Source organism: Hemitrygon akajei, unplaced genomic scaffold (genome assembly GCF_048418815.1).
Source record: "Hemitrygon akajei unplaced genomic scaffold, sHemAka1.3 Scf000124, whole genome shotgun sequence".
Classification (NCBI taxonomy): domain Eukaryota; kingdom Metazoa; phylum Chordata; class Chondrichthyes; order Myliobatiformes; family Dasyatidae; genus Hemitrygon; species Hemitrygon akajei.
Genome location: NW_027332010.1, coordinates 747,273 through 756,166, shown reverse-complemented (window position 1 = coordinate 756,166; position 8,894 = coordinate 747,273). Strand labels below are relative to the sequence as shown.

The following is an 8,894-nucleotide window of genomic DNA, read 5'->3' as shown; positions in this document are numbered from 1 at the left end:
TGGCAGTGCAGACTTTTCTAAACTGTCTCAGACCCAAGCCTGCCCACTCCTTTAAGTTAACTAATCTCAATTCGCTGTGTCAGACCTGGCCCCGGGTGACATAAATTCTGATGAATAGGGAGCGCTATTGACTCTTTAAAGGGACTGGGGGAAAGCGAGAGTGTGCACAGAGAACCGGTAGTGAGGAGATGGAGTTCGGGTCCCAACGAAGAACCCAGAATGGGTGGCAGGATTGTGCGGACAGTGCAGATGAAGAGGACACTTGGCTAAGGACAGAAATGGGGTTTGTAGAAAGAGGGGACATTGGGCCAGAGATTGTCGCATTGTAATCACAGACAAGAATAATAAGGGGCAGGAACAGAGGCTGGATGACAGTAATACCCGACAGAGTAGCACATATACTCTCCATAATCCCTTTGGTCCCGGATAGGGCAGGCCAGAGGGGACGGATTACAGTGATACTCGACAGAGTAGCACATTTACTCTCCACAATCCCTTTGGTCCCGGATAGGGCAGGCCAGAGGGGACGGATCACAGTGATACTCGACAGAGTACCACAATAACTCTCCACAATCCCTTTGGTCCCGGATAGGGAAGGCCAGAGGGGACGGATCACAGTGATACTCGACAGAGTACCACATTTACATTCCCCACAATCCCTTTGGTCCCGGATAGGGAAGGCCAGAGGGGACGGATCACAGTGATACTCGACAGAGTACCACATTTACTCTCCACAATCCCTTTGGTCCCGGATAGGACAGGCCAGAGGGGACGGATCACAGTGATACTCGACAGAGTACCACAATAACTCTCCACAATCCCTTTGGTCCTGGATAGGGCAGGCCAGAGCGGTCGGATCACAGTGATACTCGACAGAGTACCACATTTACTCTCCACAATCCCTTTGGTCCTGGATAGGACAGGCCAGTGGGGACGGATCACAGTGATACTCGACAGAGTACCACATTTACTCTCCACAATCCCTTTGGTCCCGTATAGGGGTCCGTGATACAGGCGGCTGTGATCAGGCTCACCACACAGACAGGCTCTTTTCTCACTGCTGTAATCAGGTAGAAGGTACAGGAACCTCTGGATTCGCCCCACCAGGGTCAGGAACAGTTACTACCCCTCAGCCATTAGGCTGTGGAACAACACAGGAGAACTGCACTCACTTGCTGTCCATAGAGATGCTCCCACGGCAAATCATCGTACTGGAACTGTCTCAAAATGAGTGAAATAAGAGGTGGTTTGACTGAGGCAGATCTCATTCCTGTCTCAGAGTTAGAGAAATACAATCTCACAGGATATTTACAGCGGAAGGGCTGGAATGATGTTTCCCATAAGGTGTGGAGCCAGCGCTCACAGACTCAGAATCTGAGGACAACTCAGCAGGACTGAGATGAGGAGAAATTTCCTCACCCAGAGTGCAGTGAATTATTGCAATTATCTCCACAAGGTTTCTAAATTGAATAGACATATCCTGGGGCTCAGCGGTGATGGAAAGTTGCAGGAAGGTGGTGCTGAGGTCAAAAGTCGAGCATGTTCTGAGTGAAGGGCAGAAGAGGTGCAAGGGGCCGAATGGCCACGCCTTCTCTATTTCTGATTTTCTGAAACACGAGTTTACCTTTGCGCCTCACTGTTTCTTGTCCTGTCAGATTGAACAGGGAGCGCTGAGAGCACCGGACATCTATCGGCAGCCGCTGCGGTTATTTCATGTTCTCATTGTTTATTTGCATTGGCGAAGTTTGTTGACTTCTGCACTCTGGTTGATGTTTCAGTGATCCAGATATAGTTACCATTCTGTAGCTTTGCTCTGTACGTTTGTAGGAGTTGTATGTGGCGACTTATATGTACTCTGATAATAAAATTTACTTTGAACTTTGAGCCTCGGGGAACTTACTTTGTTTCTGAGAACGAAAAGTGACTGACATCTCCAGCTCCCCGCAGCAGCCCGCCCTCGGACACACTCACCGCCAATCAGAGAACACCACTGGGAGAATCTTGCCTCCATTGGCTGAGGAGTGTCAGTGGGCGGACCGAAGTTTGGAATCGGGTACGAGCGGACCCGGTGAGAGACCCGAGATTGCGAGCAGCTCCCCGGGTAAAGGCTGCAACAGCGGCCGGAGTTTTGAATCCTACCGATGGCGGAGGTGTAGATTCGGGCGGAGATTCCGTGAGATGTTTCAGCCACACAGAGGGTGCCCGGTCTTTCCCCGCCTTGGATCGGGGCCTGTTGTCCGGAGTTTCCTCCCAGTCCTGTCTCCTGCTGCTGGGATACGGGAGCTGGCCCGCAGCGGCTGCCGACGGAACTCCGGTGCTGTGAGCGCTCCCCTGTGCAAAAGGACAAGCTGAAGGTCAAGGGAGAACCAGGCGCAAAGGTAAACTTGGACTTTAGAAAATAAGAAACTGGTGCAGGCCAATCGGCCGCTTGCGTCTGTTCTGCCTTTCACTCAAAACATGTCTAATCTTTGACCTCAGCGCCACTTCCGCGCAACGCAGAGCCCCAAAATTTGTCCATCGAATTTAGAAACCTTGTGGAGAAAATTCCAAAGATTCGCTGCCCTCTGGGTGAGGAAATTTCTCCTCATCTCAGTCCTGCTGAGGTGAACTCGGATTTTGTGACCCCCATTCCTCACCACAGCCAAAGTTAACATCATTCCTGCCCCTACCCTGTCAATACCCTGTGAGACTGTGTCTGTCTCAGTCAGACGGCCTTTTATTTCTCTAATTTTGAGACAGACCCGGTTAGTATAATCTCTCCGAGGACACTACCTCACCTCCTAAATCAATCTGGGAAATCTCTTCATTCCCTTCATCCCTCAGGCTGACTCCGGGAGGGAGACCAGACCTGTGCACAGTGTTCCATGTACGCTCTCACCAGGACCCCATATACCTTCAGAGGAGATCTTTATTCTTCTATTCAAACCTTCCTTCCCATTCAATGCTCTTCATTTAATATCGAACTCATGCAGTGAACAGACACAACACAGCCTCAGCCATGAATTTAAAGGGCAGGTGTTGCAACAGTTTGAGCTTCATACCAGGGGCCACGGAGCAAGCAGGGTGTCACAAAGGGAGGAATGTGGGAGTGTTGTATGTCTGAGCCCAGCTGTGTGTGTTTGTGTATCAGAATCAGGTTTAATATCACCGGCAAATGTGATGAAATGTGATCCTTTGTGTCTGCAGTACATTGCAATACATAGTAATAAAAACTATAAATTAGAACAAGTATTTATAAAATTAAATTTGAAATGTAGTGGCAAACGTGAGGGAAAATACTGAGGAAATATTCTTGAGTTCATTGTCCATTTAGAAATCTGACAGTGGAGGGAAGAAGCTGTTCCTGAAACATTGAGTGTCTCTTGAGGGTCCTGTAGCAATGAGACGAAGGCATGTCCTGGGTGATGGGGGTCCTTAATGATGGATGCCACCTTTTGTGGCATCATCTTTTGAAAGTGTTCTGGATGCTGTGGAGCCCAGTGCCCATGAAGGAGCTGGCTGAGTTTACAACTTCCTGCAGCATTTTCCGATCCTGTGCAGTGGCCTCTCCACACCAGGCAGTGATGCAACCAGTTAGAATGCTCTCCACAGTACATCTGTAGAAATTTGCAAGTGTCTTCAGTGACAGACCGATTCCCCTCAATCTCCGAATGAAATATAGCCGATGTTGTGCCATCATTGTAACTGCATCAGTATGTTGGGCCCAGGATAGATCCTCAGAGATGTTGACAGGCAGGAAATGGAAACTGCTCACCCTTTTCACTTCTGATCCCACGATGAGGACTGGTGTGTGTTCCCTCGACTTCCCCTTCCTGAATCCACAATCAATTCCTTTGTCTTCATGATGTTGAGTGCAAGGTTGTTGCTGTGACACCACTCAACTTGCTGATCTATCTCACTCCTGTACTCCTCCTCGTCACCGTCTGAAATTCCAGCAACAATAGTTGTGTCATCAGCAAGTTTATAGATGAGCCTAGACACACAGATGTGGTGTAGAGAGAGTAGAGCAGTGGGCTGAGCACGCATCGTTGAGGTGTGCCAGTGTTGATTGTCAGCAAGGAGGAGATGTTATTTCTGATCCACACAGACTGTGGTCTCCTGGTGAGGATCCAGTTGCAGAAGGAGGTACAAAGACCCAGGTTTTGGAGCTTGTTGATTACAATTGAGGGTCTGATTGTGTTGAACGCTGAGCTGTAATCAGCAGCCTGACTTGTGTATTGCTATTGTCCAGGTGATCTAAGGCTGAGTGGAGAGCCAGTGCGATTGCATCTGCTGTAGACATATTGTGGCGATCGGCAAATTGCAGTGGGTCCAGGTCCATGCACAGACAGGAGTAGATTCTAGTCGTGTGTGTGTGTGTGTGTGTGTGTGTGCGTGTGCGTGTGCGTGTGCGTGTGCGTGTGCGTGTGCGTGTGCGTGTGCGTGTGCGTGTGCGTGTGCGTGTGCGTGTGCGTGTGCGTGTGATGCTGCAGCTTTACAAACATCAAAGGAAGGAGAGGCACTGCCGTGCTTTCTTCATAATTGCACTTGCAGTGCTTATAAAAACTATGCGGCCAACTTGGAAGTTTTCATCTTTTATTATTTTACAACATTGAGACAGAGTGGATTTAGATTTGTTTTATTCACACTGATCAACAGAACAAAAACTTTCCTGTGTCAATGTGAAAATAGATCACCAAAAAGTGAAAAAAGGAATTACATATATAAAATAGAAAATATTTGAGTGCATCAGTATTCACCCCTACATGTCTGTATTCTAAACCTTGCAGTCCCATTTCACCAGATAGAAGATTTGGTTTCATTTTTACTTACAGAACCTCCCCACCCCTCTGCCTACCTGCCAGTCCATTCAGTACAATCTGTATCCTTGCACATGAAGCTCCCAGCTATAATCTTCCTTCAGCCACCATTCAGTGATGCCCACAATGTCAATCTGTAACTGTGACACAAGTTCATCTCCCTTACTCCTCTCGAGCAGGGACAGGGAGTGGGTTCCCCTTTCCAGACCCTGCCCAGGGACTTGTGCCACTCCTCAGGGTTATATATGGAACCTCTCGGACAGGGACAGGGAGTGGGTTCCCTTTTCCAGACCCTGCCCAGGGACTTGTGCCACTCCTCAGGGTTATATATGGAACCTCTCGGACAGGGACAGGGAGTGGGTCCCCCTTTCCCAGGCAGATGCCCGAAGGTGACCGGGAGCCACCAGAGGGGCTGATGTAATACAAGCCATGGCACGGTGGGTCACTGAGGTAAGGGAACCCATTTGAATGACAGCCCGACTGCACGCGGATATTGGTGAATTTACCCGATAACTACAGAAAAAAGGAGAATCCCTTGCGTACTTTACAGCTCGTTTTAAGGATACATGAGAGTCCAATGCCGGCAAACCCCTGGACAGATCAGTGTGTCCAGCTGGCAGTGCAGACTTTTCTAAACTGTCTCAGATCCAAGCCTGCCCACTCCTTTAAGTTAACTAATCTCAATTCGCTGTGTCAGACCTGGCCCCGGGTGACATAAATTCTGATGAATAGGGAGTGCAATTGACTCTTTAAAGGGACTGAGGAAAGCGAGAGTGTGCACAGAGAACCGGTAGTGAGGAGATGGAGTTCGGGTCCGGACGAAGAACCCAGAACTGGTGGCAGGATCGTGCGGACGGTGCAGATGAAGAGGACACTTGGCTAAGGACAGAAACGGGGTTTGTAGAAAGAGGGGACATTGGGCCAGAGATTGTCACACTGCAATCACAGTCAAGAATAATAAGGGGCAGGAAGAGAGCCCGGATCACAATAATACTCGACAGAGTAACACATTTGCTCTCCATAATCCCTTTGGTCCTGGATAGGGCAGGCCAGAGCGGTCGGATCACAGTGATACTCGACAGAGTACCACATTTACTCTCCACAATCCCTTTGGTCCCGGATAGGGCAGGTCAGAGGGGACGGATCACAGTGATACTCGACAGAGTACAACATTTACTCTCCACAATCACTTTGGTCCCGGATCGGGCAGGCCAGAGGGGACTGATCACAGTGATACTCGACAGAGTACCACATTTACTCTCCACAATCACTTTGGTCCCGGATAGGGCAGGCCAGAGGGGACGGATCACAGTGATACTCGACAGAGTACCACATTTACTCTCCACAATCCCTTAGGTCCCGGATAGGGCAGGCCAGAGGGGAAGGATGACAGTGATACTCGACTGAGTAACACATTTAAACTCCACAATCCCTTTGGTCCCGGATAGGGCAGGCCAGAGGGGAAGGATGACAGTGATACTCGACAGAGTAAAACATTTACTCTCCACAATCCCTTTGGTCCCGGATAGGGCAGGCCAGAGGGGACGGATCACAGCGATACTCGACAGAGTACCACATTTACTCTCCACAATCCCTTTGGTCCCGGATAGGGCAGGCCAGAGGGGACGGATGACAGTGATACTCGACAGAGTACCACATTTACTCTCCACAATCCCTTTGGTCCTGGATAGGGCAGGCCAGAGGGGACGGCGATACAGGCGGCTGTGATCAGGCTCACCACACAGGCAGGCTCTTTTCTCACTGCTGTAATCAGGTAGAAGGTACGAGAGCCTCAGGACTCACCCCACCAGGGTCAGGAACAGTTACTACCCCTCAACCATCAGGCTGTGGTACAATACAGGATAACTGCACTCACCTGCTGTCTATAGAGATGCTCCCACAACAAATCATCGTACTGGGACTGTCTCAAAATGAGTGAAATAAAAGGTGGTTCGACAGAGTCAGATTGCATTCCTGTCTCAGAATTAGAGAAATACAGTCTCACAGGATATTTACAGCGGAAGGGCTGGAATGATGTTTCCCATAAGGTGTGGAACCAGCGCTCACAAACTCAAAATCCGAGGGCAACTCAGCAGGACTGAGATGTGGAAAAATTTCTTCACCCGGAGTGCAGTGAATCATTGCAATTATCTCCACAAGGTTTCTAAATTGAATAGACATATCCTGGGGCTCAGCGGTGATGGAAAGTTGCAGGAAAGTGGTGCTGAGGTCAAAAGGCAAGCATGTTCTGAGTGAAGGGCAGAAGAGGCGCAAGGGGCCGAATGGCCACGCCTTCTCTATTTCTGATTTTCTGAAACACGAGTTTACCTTTGTGCCTCATTGTTTCTTGTCCTGTCAGATTGAACAGATGCTGAGTGCACTGGGCATCTATCGGCAGCCACTGCGGTTATTTCATGTTCTCGTTGTTTATTTGCATTGGTGAAGTTTGTTGTCTTCTGCATTCTGGTTCATCTTTCAGTGATCCAGGTGTAGTTACCGTACTGTAGCTTTGCTCTGTATGTTTGTACGAGTTGTATGTGGCGACTTATATGTACTCTGTTAGTTTTTGGAATAGTCGCTTGGGGAATCTGAGGTAGAGGAGTATCTGGGGCTTATTTAAAATTATACATAGATATTATCCAACCAATGTTTATTTGACAAGGGTTAATTCTGATATTGAAACTAACTGTTCTTTTTGTGGTTTATATCCAGAGAATTTACTTAATCTGTTTTGGGATTGTGAATATGTTAAAACATTTTGGGTTGATGTTGGTCAATTTATAGATCAATATATTAATGTGGATTTTACTTTTTTTTCAAAATGTCTTATTTGGGTTTACTAATAACACCAAATCTCACAGGGTCATTTCTTTATCATAAATCTTTTGTTAATATACAGCAAATTTTATATCCATAAATGCAAATACAACAATAAGAAACCTTCATTTATATTTTTACGTCATACTTCGAACTATACGTTTATACTCTGAAAACTTCCCTTAACCAGAAAGCTGTAAAGACTGTACAAATCTGTCAATGTTTTGGGTTATCTCTGTAAATGTTCCTGTTTGGTGACTCCTCTGAGATACAGTTCCTTCTGTCCAACAGTATTTAGAGCGGATTTCCTTGTTTATTTGTATATTTAAAGTTAATAGTTATATATTCGTTGCTGCTTTTGTGTGATTCCCTGGCTTTGTTAGCATATGCTTAGTGTTTCTGTTTTTGTTTGTGTTCAATAAAAAATTTTAAGAAATTAAAAATAATAATAAAATTTACTTTGAACTTTGAGCCTCGGGGAACTTGCTTTGATTCTGAGAACAAACAGTGACTGACATCTCCGGCTCCCGGCTGCTGCCCGCCCTCGGACACACTCACAGCCAATCAAAGAACACCACTGGGAGAATCTTGCCACCATTGGCTGAGGAGTGTCAGTGGGCGGGACGCTGGGCGGACCGAAGTTTGGAACCGGGAACGAGTGGACCCGGTGAGAGACCCGAGATTGGGAGCAGCTCCCCGGGTAAAGGTTGCAACAGCGGCCGGAGTTTTGAATCCTTCCGATGGCGGAGGTGAAGATTCGGGCGGAGATTCCGTGAGATGTTTCAGACACACAGAGGGTGCCCGGTCTTTCCCCGCCGTGGATCGGGGCCTATTGTCCGGAGTTTCCTCCCAGACCTGTCTCCTGCTGCTGGGATACGGGAGCTGGCCCGCAGCGGCTGCCGATGGGACTCCGGCGATGTGCGCGCTCCCCTGTGCAAAAGGACAGGCAGAAGGTCAAGGGAGAACCAGGCGCAAAGGTAAACTCGGACTTTAGAAAAAGGAAACTGGAACAGGCCATTCGGCCCTTTGCGTCTGTTCTGCCTTTCACTCAGAACATGCCTGATCTGTGACCTCAACGCCACTTTCGCGCATCGTTCCCAGTATCGCAGAGCCCCAAAATTTGTCCTTCGAATTTAGAAACCTTGTGGAGAAAATTCCAAAGATTCGCTGCCCTCTGGGTGAGGAAATTTCTCCTCATCTCAGTCCTGCTGAGGTGAACTCGGATTCTGTGACCCCCATTCCTCACCACAGCCAAAGGAAACATCATTCCTGCCTCTA

General features: G+C 48.2%; 1 protein-coding gene across 1 annotated transcript in view; it reads left to right on the top strand.

Annotated features, from left to right (window-relative positions):
• LOC140723663 (zinc-binding protein A33-like) overlaps window positions 1-8,894 on the top strand; it is a 217,202-nt gene that overhangs the window by 116,989 nt on the left and 91,319 nt on the right. The gene's annotated exons all lie outside the window — the stretch shown is intronic.